General features: G+C 46.3%; 1 long non-coding RNA gene across 1 annotated transcript; it reads left to right on the top strand.

Moving 5' to 3' along the window:
- Window positions 1–1,198: 1,198 nt before the first annotated feature.
- LOC118353721 (uncharacterized) lies at window positions 1,199–10,212 on the top strand. The gene is made up of 3 exons (XR_004813065.2): window positions 1,199–1,492; window positions 7,992–8,162; window positions 9,232–10,212. It is a non-coding gene; the product is annotated as an uncharacterized LOC118353721 (long non-coding RNA).
- The last annotated feature ends 2,920 nt before the right edge of the window (window positions 10,213–13,132 follow it).

The following is a 13,132-nucleotide window of genomic DNA, read 5'->3' as shown; positions in this document are numbered from 1 at the left end:
AAAATTGCTATGCGCGGGCTACCTTGTTTCCTGGGGACACTCGCCCTCCGAACCTAGCCACCATGCTCCAAGGAAACCAGGAAGCCACATGCTGAGGCCACATGGACAACCCCGGCTGAGGTCCCAGCAGACAGCCAGCACCAGCACTAGATCTGTGAGCAAGAGCCTTCCGATGACTAGTCCCCAGCAGTCAAGCCACCCCAGGGACACTGTGCAGAGCAGAGACAAGCTATCCCCCACTGGCCTTGCCCAGGCTGCAGATTTGTAAGCAAAATGAATGATTGATTGTTGTTTTGAGCCACTAATTTGGAGGTGGCTTATTAAGCAGACTACCAGAGCAGAAGTCTGCTGAACAAATGCATCGAGGACACCAACCTGGGAGAAAATGAAGCCAAGTCAGTATATACATAGGCTTTACCTGCCTTTTCGGGGGGGGGGGGGGGCGCGGGGGGAGTATGGCCGTGATTTCAGACAATCAAACTGATACAAACCTCTGGCACCAATGCAACAACACAGGCTGCCAGATGAGTGTTTCTCCAAAGATCACACCCACTTGGGGATCCCTGGGTGGCACAGCGGTTTAGCGCCTGCCTTTGGCCCAGGGCGCGATCCTGGAGACCCGGGATTGAATCCCACGTTGGGCTCCCGGTGCATGGAGCCTGCTTCTCCCTCTGCCTGTGTCTCTGCCTCTCTCTCTGTGTGTGCCTCTCATAAATAAATAAATAAAATCTTTTTAAAAAAGAATATTGGGGATCCCTGGGTGGCGCAGCGGTTTGGCGCCTGCCTTTGGCCCAGGGCGCGATCCTGGAGACCCGGGATCGAGTCCCACGTCAGGCTCCCAGTGCATGGAGCCTGCTTCTCCCTCTGCCTGTGTCTCTGCCTCTCTCTCTCTCTCTCTGTGACTATAATAAAAAAAAAAAAAAAGATCACACCCACTTTTATGATTCCTATTCATTTTCAAATGGCTCTGAAAGTCTTCCCAAGGAGATTTTTTTGTTTTATTAATGTTGATCAAGCTCCAGACAGAGTTTAAAGAGGACATATGTACAGAAAGAAAATGGTGGAATCGGGAGGTTGAGCTGGAGGCTAGAATAATTAAAGGTTAAACTCGAGGTACGCATTTGGTATTTATAGAATTTTCCATGCTTGGTGTGAGGGTTTTAAAACCAGGCTGAGGAGGGAAGCTCCTTTCAGCCCTTACAGGAGGGAAAGGATTTTTAACACAAGGAATCCAGCCTGTCTAGTTCAAAGTTTTAAAAGGCAGCGTAATTAAGCGGCTTTGTTGCTTCAAGTGATGCTGCAAAGGTGAACCGGGCTGGGAGAGGAGGCTCTGTGAGCAAAACAAAGCCAAACAAAACACTTTCTTTCCCTGCCAGGCACCCAGGGCTGCCGGCGGCGGGTCCCCGGGTCATCAAAAGCTGTTTTCTTCTCTGCGGATCCCCCGCTCCGGAGCAGGAGTGCTGCTTATGGCATTTGACAGGGGCCAAGGCAGGTAGGGGAGGCGGCGTCTGGGTACATCGTGAGGGTCACCAAAGGATGCGCGCGAAGCTGAAGGATGCAGGTGAAGGCGGAGGTGGCGGGCCCGGCGCGCCGCGGGCACTGGCTGGGCTCGCAGCTGCGCACTGACGCTGAAAGCAAACGTGCCGGAATGCTGGTCGGCTTTGCCTCTCCCCTCTTTCGGGGGGGGCCCCCCCATCTTCAGTATAGAACATCAGAGACTCCTCTCCGTGCCTTTCAGCTTGTTGTTATCTGTTTTCAGGAACTGGATGTCTCCTTTTGTTTCCTGAAGCTTTGATGGGGGGCGGGGCGGGGGAGGGGGTGGGGGGCGAAGGGTGTCGGTGCTCCGGGCTGAGGCTGATCTCCCAGGGAGCATTTTGCAAACGTGTCCGGCTCCAAACCTTCCAAAGACACGGCTGAGGGAGGCCTGTAAAAACTTGCCTAAGCTGGCGCTGCGTTTCTCTGCGAAAATGGAGTTACTTAGATGGGCCATACGCAGCTCTTGAGAAGGAGGATTATAAAGACCATGTGCCAACATGGAAAAAGGCAGGCGTGATATCTCGTTCAACGAAGGATCGGACCCCCAAACTGCGCCCGGGGCCGTTGCAACTATGTTAAAAGTGAATTGGGGGCGGCGGCTCAAACAGATACCAGTACACCCGTGTTCATTACAGCGCTATTCACAATCGCCAAAAGGTGCAAACAACCCAAGTGTCCACAGACCGAGGAACGGATAAACAAACTGGATACGCTCTCTTTGACCTTGAAAAGGAATGAAATTCTGTTATATGCTACATGCCTGAGCCTTGAGGATATGATGCAAATAATACAAAACAAGCCAGTCGCAAAAGGACAAATACTGTATAATTCCATTTCCATGAAGTTCCCAGAGTACTCAGATTAGTGGACGCAGAAAGAAAGGTGGTTGCTGGCGGGAGGGGGAATGGGGGGGGTTAGTGTTTAATGGACACAGAATTTCTGTCTGGAAAGATGTGAAAGTTCTGGAGATGGGTGATGGTGATGGTTGCGTGACAATGTGAATGGGCTTGATACCACTGCACTGTACACCTCAAAATGGTTAAAATGATAAATATTACGTTATGTATATTTTACAACGAAAAAATGAGTTCATTTTCTGAAAAGTTGGATTAGGCAGATTGGTGATTGTCAGGGACTGGGAGAAGGAAGAGGAGGGAATAGAGACCAACTGGCAGGTATACAGAATTTTATTTGGGGATGATAAAAATGTGTTGGAATCGATAGAGGTAATGGTTGTACAAGATTGTGAATGTGCTAGATGCAACTGAATTGTTCATTTAAAAATGGTTAACTGTGAGGCGGCTGGGTGGCTCCGTCATTTAAGCATCAGACTCTTGATTTTAGCTCAGGTCATGATCTCAAGATCTTGAGATGGAGCCCAGAGTCAGGCTCCGCACTGGGCGTAAAACCTACTTAAGATTCTCTCTCTCTCTCTCTCTCTCCCTCTCCGTCTGCCCCTCCCCCTTAAAAAAAAAAGGTTAATTTTTAGAGGCACCTAGCTGGCTCAGTCATAGAACATGAGACTCAATCTCAGAGTTGTGGGTTCAAGTCCCATATTGGGTGTGAAGTCTACTTAAAATTTAAAAAAAGATCTGATGATATTTTATTAAAAATAAATAAATAAAATGGTTAATTGCATGTCATATGAATTTCTCCTCAAGTTTTTAAAGAATGCATTAGGAGGAGCTTGAAAGAGAACATGGAAAAATGAGAACTGTTTAATGCATTACGATCATAGGACTATGGGTGGATGCATTTTGATTTCTGAAAAAAAGTTGTTAAAACAGTTTGTGCAATGTATTTTTTATGTGTTTAAGAGAAATCTGTCAGGCAGAAATTCTATTATTAAAAAACAGACTGTTGATCAACTATAGCAAAATGTTTCTTAAGACTTAAGGGGTGGGGGACGCCTGGGTGGCTCAGCAGTTGAGCCCCTGCCTTCGGCTTAGGGCATGATCCTGGAGTCCCGGGATCGAGTCCCACATCGGGCTCCCTGCCTGAAGCCTGCTTTTCCCTCTGCCTATGTCTTTGCCTCTCTCTGCATCTCTCATGAATAAATAACTAAATAAAATCTTAATTAAAAAAAAAGACTTAAGGGGCAAGATTATACAGAAAGAAACACCAGAAGGAAAAACAAATTAGGGACCCAGCTAAGATATCACTTGTCACTTTTAAATATGCATCAATATATATTATGTATTAGTAATAAGGAATATAAGAAATGAGTACAGTAGGTCCTCACCAATCAATCAGACATGATATTTAAAACCCAGTGTTTCCAACCTGATGTTGGGCCCAGAAGGTGAATTGGAGATAAACCTTGATGCTGTCAAGCTAAGTTGCATGATGCTGACATCAAGAGTGTGAGGTCAGAGAAGGGGAGAGAAAGTGAAGCACATAGAGGGAGTGTCTAGAGGGAGGGAGGGCATCTCAGCTGGAGTTGGAGGGGGGATTTTCTTTTTTTTTTTAAGATATAATTTATTTATTTATTCATGAGAGACATAGAGAGAGGCATAGACATAGGCAGAAGGAGTAGCAGGCCCCCTGCGGGGAGCCCAATGCGGGACTCGATCCCAGGACCCCAGGATCATGACCTGAGCTGAAGGCAGCTGCTCAACTGCTGAGCCACCCAGCACCCTGGGAGGGGGGGATTTTCGAAGGCAAAGGGGAGAATGGAGTCCACTTAAGTGTGAGAGGACAGACAGGACAGGAGTGCCGATGTCTTTGGCCAGGAGAAGGGAGGGGGAGAGCAGAAGGGTGAGCCAGACAAGCTAAATGAAGCACCGTCAAGGCAAGCTCTGACTGCCTCCCTGGAAGCATAAACACTACAGGCAGTAGGCAGTGAGGAGCCATGGCTGGCTCCAGAGCGAGGGATGGAAACCATATTTTCTGAAAGTTTCTCTGCCAAAATAACGGTAGGCCCTGGATCCCCTTTCCCTTTTACCCAGGGGACCCAGAGAGGCCAAAACACAGCCAGAGCCCCAGCCCTGCCGCAGATCACAGTAGCAATAGCAGGGAGCAGTCTTGGAAAACCTAGTGTCTCATTGAGGGTGGATAGTTTCCCATCCCCAAAGGGAACACACTTGAAAATCATGGGTAAAGATGGAGGATTGAACACATGCATTCATTCCTTTGCCTCCTTCCAATACTTCATGATGATGATAGTAGAGGGATTTTTTGAAAAGGCATTTGTCTGCAAGCATAAAGGGAACAGAAAAGGAGAAAATAGCCAAGAGCTTGGAAGCTGGAAAGCGGAGGGTTGTTTAGTGACTGACTTATATAGCAAGACCGAGAGAGCCGAACTGTCAGCTGGCCGGAAGAGAAGCTGAGAAGCTATCAGAATTTCTTTCCCCTCCAAAGACCCAGAAGGGGCTATGCCAGGTGCTTCTGGAAGTGGAGGTGAAACCGATCAATTGAAAGTCTTTTCTAGAAGCAGTGAGGTCTGCAGTTGCCTTCCCTGGCTCTGTACACCTATGTGACTGTCCCCCTTCATCACCGACCCCTGCAGGTGGAAGACTAGACTTTTATTATCTGGACAGGGCTCAGTGAAAGGGTCTTTGGACAGAGATACTGGCACAGCTGAAAGTAGGATGGTCAAACAAAAATGGAGAGATTAGGTGTAAGTTTTCTTATGATTATCGTGCTCCCAGCCAAGCTCTCCTGCCCACTCAACTCCTGGAAACTTGACATTCAGGCTCTAGGAAGAAGATTGAATACTGTCACTAGAGATTTCCCACTTAAAAAGCCTAGCCAGATCATCACACCACAGTGGTGCTCAAACTTTAGTTGGCAACAGAATGCCCTAGAGGGTTTATTAAAACTCAGACAGCCCGGGTTTTGAATCCAGTAAATCTAGATCAAGGTCTAAGAATGTGTGTGACTTAGAAGTTCCTAGGTGATGCTGTCACTGTTGGCCTGGGGACCATACTTTGAGAACTGTTGCTCCGGAGTGAAGTCTGCAATTGGCAGGCCACGTGCACACACACAGAGGGCCCTAGCAGCTTTTTAGTGTCCTGCTGTAAATGTGGACACATAACTGGTGATCATCAGACATCTAAGGAAAACCTCTAACGTGAATGACCAAGACCAAAAGGAACAGATGAGGGGCACCTGGGTGGCTCAGTCGGTTGAGTGTCTGACTCTTAGTTTTGGCTCAGGTCATGATCTCAGGGTTGTGGGATTGATCCCCGAGCCAAGCCCAGTGTCAGGCTCTGCACTCAGTGGGGAGTATGCTGAAGATTCTCTCTCTCCCTCTCCCTCTCCCTCTGCCTCTGCCTCTGCCCCTGCTCTCTCTCTCTCTCTCTCTCTCTCTCTAAAAATAAATAAATACATGTTAAGGGGGAAAAAAAGGAACAGAGGAAACAACCTGAAGAAAACAGACTATGCTGTGAAATGTAAACCCACCCCCACACACATAATCACACCACACGTATGTATGCATACACACATGTTTACCTACAGATAATGATCCAGAAGAGACATATTTTAATAGCATTAAAAATTAGCATTCAGGGAATAGAAAGAAACTTCTAGAGAATCAAATTTGATGAAAGAATGGGCAGCCCGGGTGGCTCAGTGGTTTAGCATTGCCTTCAACCCAGGGCATGATCCTGGAGACCCAAGATTGAGTACCACATCAGGCTCCCTGCATGGAACCTGCTTCTTCCTTTGCCTGTGTCTCTGTGTCTCTCATGAATAAATAAATAAAATCTTTAAAAAAAAAAACAAATTTGATGAAAGAAAGAGATGAGAGGGCATCTGGGTGGCTCAGTCTGTGAAGCATCTGCCTTTGGCTCAGGTCATGATCCCAGAGTCCCTGGGCTCAAGCCCTACATCAGGCTCCTCACTCAGCAGGGAGTCTGCTTCTCCATCCCCCCCCCCACTCTCTCACTCAAATAAATGAATAAAATATTTTTTAAAAAAAGAAAAAAGGGATGAGAAATAGAAAACAAATTTCTAAATGATTAGTCTGAAATTTCAAATAGAAGGAGATTTAGAAAGAGAATGGGGGGCGGGCATGACAACATCAAAGAAATAATTTAAGAAAATGTCCCCCTACCTAAAGGACATGAGTTTATAGATTGAAAGGACCATTGAGGGGATCCCTGGGTGGCTCAGCAGTTTGGTGCCTGCCTTCGGCCCAGGGTGTGATCCTGGAGTCCCGGGATCGAGTCCCATGTCAGGCTCCCTGCATGGAGCTTGCTTCTCCCTCTGCCTGTGTCTGTGACTCTCTCTCCCTCTCTCTGTGTATCTCATGAATAAATAAATAAAATCTTTTTTTAAAAAAAGAAAGGACCATTGGAATACCTATTATAGTGGATGGCAAGAGACCCACATAAATACACACTGTGATGAAGTTTCAGGCACTGGAGACAAAGACCCTAAAGGCTTCTAGGGACTCCTGGGTGGCTCAACGGTTGGGCATCTGCCTTCGACCTGGGGTATGATCCTGGGGTCCTGGGATCGAGTCCCATGTTGGGGTCCCTGCATGGAGTCTGCTTCTCTCTCTGCCTGTGTCTCTGCCTCTCTCTCTGTGTCTCTCATGAATAAATAAATAAAATATTTTTAAAAGGCTTCTAAAGAGAAAATATGTATTATACACAAATATTGAGAGTCAGAATGGCCCTGGACTTCTCCATAGCAACCCTGCAACTAGGGAGAAAAGAGAAAAACACTTCTCAAAATTCTCAGGGGAAATGATCCAACTTAGAATTCTATATCCAGCCAAACTATCAGTTAAGTGTGAGCATAGAAAATACTTCTCTGACGTGCAAGGTCTCAAAACATTGCTGCCCATGCATCCTTTCCCAGAAAGCTGCTGGAGGAGATGAGCCACCAAAATTTTGGGGAAAATTATGAAAGAGGAAATGTGGAATCCAGGGAGCTGGGGAGAGAGGCAGACAGATTCTCCAAAGAGAGAAGAGGAGAGCCCTAATCACAAGGAGTGACCACCCTAGACAGGTACTGCTCAGAAGCCTCTCACTAAGCCAGGACCAACAAGAGGGCATTGAGGTGCTTGGACACAGTGAGACACCTAGTAAATGGGGAGAGTTTGGGCTGCAGGGACCTCCATAAACCAAGGCAGCCAGAAGATAGTAAGACAGCTCAGTGACTACAGCCTGGCCTGAATTTCGATTTTCCATGCAAAGATGAAAAGGCCTGGCTCCCGCCTCTGCCTTCCTCCACCAGCAGCCACATCCCCATGCACATTTGGAAAGGCAAAAATATCTAGGCCAATTTTATCATACTAAAAAGGGAAAAGAATCATCAAAGTTCAAACTCCCCATCATCAAATGATCTCAGTCTCCCCAGTGTGAAATTCCAAATGTCTGGGTTCACGTGCTGTTATGGGTAGACGAGAAACTGGTGATTGGCAATGGTCATTGTTTTATTGAACAAGAACTTGCGAGGGTATAATTAGATGACACAAATTCCTTTTTTTTTTTTTTTTATAGGGAAGTATCTCTCCGTTACATCGGAGTATAGCATGATATGTTTTACAGCCAGGGATTTTTCATTCGGATGGTATCTCTTTCAGTGGTTGATTTAAAGTCAAAATGACACCAACATGGAGAACAAATGGTTTACCTGTTCTCTCCCCAGTCCCACCCAGAGCTGCAGTGAAGGTAAGCGTCTTTCATCTTACACATTTCCCCTCAGTGCAATTGGCTACCTTTAGTGATTTGATGAGGTACCATGGTCCCATTCTACAGGATTTTAAAAGATATTTTATTTATTTATTTGAGAGAGAAGAGAATGGGCAGAGGGGAGAGGCAGGGGAGAGGGAAAAGCAAGTTCCCCAATGAGCAGGGAGCCAGACATGGGGCTTGATCCCAGGACCCTGAGCCGAAAGCAGATGCTTAATTGACTGAGGCATCCAGGCACACCCTGTTCTACAATTTTCATGGTATAAAATGTAGGACTAATTAGGATGGGGAAGTCTCTCAACAGGTTGAAATAAATAACAAGCCTTGTCTAGGCACCCCATCAGAAAAAAAAAAAAACTAACAAAATCCATTCCATGACCCCGTGATTTAATTAAGAGTCTTTCAAAGGAGGACAAGTCCCTGAGGCCCAGGCTTTGGCCTCACCCTGCTGCCTGTCACTCATTCACACACCTGCCAGCTCTGATAAACGAATTGCCCCAACCCCCGCTGTGAGCTCTTTTGGGAGTCCGGCAGACTCTCTCCAATCCCTACCCCATCTCCAACACATCTCCTCCAACCAGACCGGGGGTCGCTTCCAGACTGAGCCCCCTACCCTCTATCCACCTTACACAGGCCATCTTCCTTCAGTATCCCAGGACTGTTCACTGCCCGTCCCCCCTTGGATTGTGCCAAGGGAGGGTGGAGAATGTAGATAATTCATCTTTGAATCTGAGCACCTAGAAGAATCTGCATGAAGCAGTACTTAATAAATACTCGTTGAATGAATGAATAAATGAGTGAATGAACAAAATAAATGCGTGGATAAATACGACTTAGAGGCTTTAGTAAATGCCACATGAATTTACTGTGTCATGTGACTGCCAAAAAATGCTAATACCAAAGGCTTATGCTGTTGAGTTGTGGTCTTCAACACTCCGTTGCAGTGCGCTGACAACTTTAGTTTCTGTCTTATTTTTTTTAGGATAAAAAATACATGTAAAGTCCTAATGTCAATATTAATGGAGATTACTTTCTTTTTTACTTGTAGCTTCAAACCAGTGTGACTGGTCTTTGTTTCCTGTGCAGATTGCCACTTGCAAATGTCCTTCCTGGCCAGTGCCACAGTAAATGTTGGTCACCCGTGGCATCTGCGTGACCAGGAGAAGAGCAGGAGGCCGGCTTCCTCCTCCACTGTCAGCATATTGTGACGCATGGCAGCTTACAGGTGCCTAGCGATGTGGATTTACTGATCATATGACCTAGTTTTAACTTAACTCCCAAATGAGCCATAGGGCTTAAAAAGATTCCTGCAAAGAAACCATGTGTTAAAAATAATACTAATAATGCAAGCACGCCCGAACAAGATGGAGGCAGAGCAGATGTTTCTTCTAGTACAAGCTCTTTGTCAGCCACATCATGAGGCCAAAACAACTATAATCTAATCAGATCTGAGATGAAGTTGGCCCTCAAATTGAAAATATCAAGAGACAATTTGAAACACGAGTTTCCAATCACTGCCGTTTTAATGACAAGCCTGGCCTTGAGTGTACATCGTATATTGGGACTATCTGATGAACAGCAGAAGCCTCCAGAACAGAGGTCCTTAAACATAAATAAATACAGCAGATTGCAAAGGAAACCAACAGCATTTACAACATTATCAAATTATTAAAACAAATTTGTGATATAGATATTTATGTGCTTCTTTAGTGAATCATTAAGTAACAAGTTCCTGTGGCAGATCTAATAACTATCATCATTTCATAGCACTGATGAACATAAATAATATTTCGAGATCTCTGCAACGAGAACGTGATTTTAATTGGTGACAGTCTCAGGTACTGCGAATACTACTGAAGTTTGTTGCTTATGTTCGGAGGAAATGCGAAATTTCAGTTAGAAGCAAGTGAAAATGAAGATTCATGTCTTCCTACATCAAATTCACAGACCCTGTGCATTTTATCCTTGAACCTCAGGTTAAGAGCCCTGGCCCAGAACAAAGTAAAGGTCCCGTCTCTCACAGCCTCACTACCAGGTGTTCTGTTAAATATCATTAAAAAAAAAAAAATCATGGCCAGTCTCCGACTGAATCAGAAATTGCATATAAAAGCGTTTATTACAAACAGGCACAAAAACAGTTTCTCAACCTGCTCTTATAACCCAATGAAGGGCACTGCCAAGTCTCTGCCCTTGAGCACAGCAAAAGTACCTTGGCTGAAAGGCACACCGAATATAAAAGTGACAATATTTGGGTGGCTCAGCGGTTGAGCGTCTGCCTTCGGCTCAGGGCATGATCCCGGGGTCCAGGATCAAATCCCACATCGGGCTTCTTGCGAGGAGCCTGCTTCTCCCTCTGCCTGTGTCTCTGCCTGTCTCTCTCTCTCTCTCTCTCTCTTTCTGTCTCTCATGAATAAATAAAATCCTTTTTTTAAAAAGTGACAATATGTAAGTGGCAGGATTCAACTAACCCTCTGGTTAGAACAGGCACTATGTCCTACTGTGTTGGGTGGCAGGCCACAGGAGTAAACAAAGTCTGTGGCCTGTGTTGCTGTACCCAAGGGTGTTTGGTCTCTGGGTCTGTCAGACTCATAGACCCTCACCCCATGGGGCAATAGCAGAGGTACTAGTAATATTTCCAGACCGTGTCTTGAGTATCGCTTGTTTTATCACTGAAAACTTATTTCCAACATCTTTAAATGCTGATTGGTGAACCCTCTGATACAGATTTATTAGATAGTTGATGTGCTCGTGGGAGCTGTCTTTGCAGCGTGGATTTTTTTTTTAAGATTGTATTTAGGGCAGCCCCGGTGGTGCAGCGGTTTAGCGCTGCCTGCAGCCTGGGGTGTGATCCTGGAGACCCGGGATCGAGTCCCACGTTGGGGTCCCTGCATGGAGCCTCCTTCTCCCTCTGCCTGTGTCTCTGCCTCTCTCTCTGTGTGTCTCTCATGAATAAATAAATACAATCTTAAAAAAATAAAGATTGTATTTATTTATGTATTTGGGGGAGTTGGGCGGCAGGGAAGGGGAGGAGCAGAGGGAGAGGGACAAGCAGACTCCAAGCTGAGCACAGAGCCTGATTCCAGGCTTGACTTGATCCCACAACCCCGAGATCATGACCTGAGCCGAAATCGAGTGGGACCTGAGCCACCCAGGCACCCCTTTGCAGTGTGGATTTCTGATTCAATTTTTCAAATGCTAACTGACCATCCCTGAGGTGTGCACTCTACTCTTCATTGGTGTATTTCAAATGTAGACCTACCTCTTCTACCATAGAGATTAAAGACAGTAGACCTCCTGGGTGGCTCAGTCCATTAAGCATTGACTTCAGCTCAGGTCACGATCTCAGGGTACTGGGATCGAGCCCACGTGGAGGGCCACATTGAGACCCATGGCAGGCTCCAAACTCTGTGGGGAGTCTGCTTGTCCCTCTCCCTCTTTCTTTGCCCCTCCCCCTGCTTATGTTCTCTCTCTCTTTCTCAAATAATTAAATCTTTAAAAAATAAAATAAAATAACAGCAAAGACACACATAATCTATACTGAAGCACTTTGTTATGAACTGAATTGTGACCCCCTCCACCCCCCACAAATTCATAGGTTGAAACTCTAACCCCCAATGTGACTGTGCTTGGAGATAGGGCCTTTTCAGAGATAATTAAGGTCAAATGAGATCATAAGGGTGGGGCCCTAATCCTATAGGACTGGTGTCCTTGCGAGCAGAGGAAGAGACATCAGAGAGCTCTTTCTCTGCTCACACAGGGGAAAGACTTTGTGGAGACACAGCAAGAAAGCGGCCATCCATAAATCGGAAAGAGAGGCCTCACCAGGAATGGAATTTGCCAGCAGCTTGATCTTGGACTTGCAGCCTCCAGAACTGTGAGAAAATAAATTTCTGTTGTTTCAGCCACCTGATCTGTGGTGTTTTGTTACAGCAGCCCGAGCCGACTTGGACACCTGCCCTCGATGGATGGGCTTCTATTTCAAATGACAGCAGAAGTGACACTCTTTAACTTCCAAAGCTACATAAGACAAAGCCATGCAGATCTTGTCTTGCTTAGGCGTTAGAGGGTAAATGGCAACTCTTGCTCTTAGAGTAAGAGTCATCATGTAAGAAGTCTTGTGCTATGGGTTAAACTGTGCCCCCCCCCAAATATATGTTGAAGTCGTCATCCCCATGACCTCAGAAAGTGAACTTATTTGGAAATAGGGTCCTTGAAACTAAGGCTAGCAAAGTTAAGATGAGGCTATCATGGTGCAGGGTGGACCCTAATTGAATCTGACTGGTGTCCTTAAAAGAGGAAGATTTTGGACATAGACCTGCAGGAAAAAAGGAAAACACATGTGAAGACACAAAGAGAATGCCACGCAAAGACAAAAGAAAAGGTTGGAATGATGCCCCTAGAAGCCAAGGAAGGCCTGGGACCTCTGGAAGCTGGAAGAGACAAGAAAGGATTCACCCACTAGAGGTCTCAGAGGGAGCATGGCCCAGCCCACACCTTGATCTTGGCCTTCTGGCCTCCAGAACGGTGAGACAGTACATTTCTGTTGTTTTAAGCCACCAAGTTTGTGGCACTCTGTTATGACAGCTCCAGGAAACTAATACATCTTTCCAGCCTGAGACTGCCATCCTGGTAGTCTATCAGCAGTCACAGCAGAACCTGACCTTCAGCTCTCCAGGCCCTGTGGCCGCCATGCGAGGGAAGACGCCATCTTGGAAGTGGATCCTGCAGCCCCAGCTGTCTGAGTCCTCCCAGCCGAGGTCCCCGACATCAAGGAGCAGGGCCAAGCTGTCCCCTCCATGCCCTTGCCAGATTCCTGACTGGCAGGATCTATGCGCTGGCATTCTGGTTAGTTTATGCCACTACGTTTTAGGGTAGTTCGTGATACAGTGATAGGTAATGGAAGAGATACTGTTACCAAAGGGAGGGAGAATGGATGCTGGCCAGGCAAA

Source organism: Canis lupus, chromosome X (genome assembly GCF_003254725.2).
Source record: "Canis lupus dingo isolate Sandy chromosome X, ASM325472v2, whole genome shotgun sequence".
Lineage (NCBI taxonomy): Eukaryota > Metazoa > Chordata > Mammalia > Carnivora > Canidae > Canis > Canis lupus.
The sequence above is the reverse complement of the archived record's forward strand: the minus strand, read 5'-3'. Positions and strand labels throughout refer to the sequence as shown.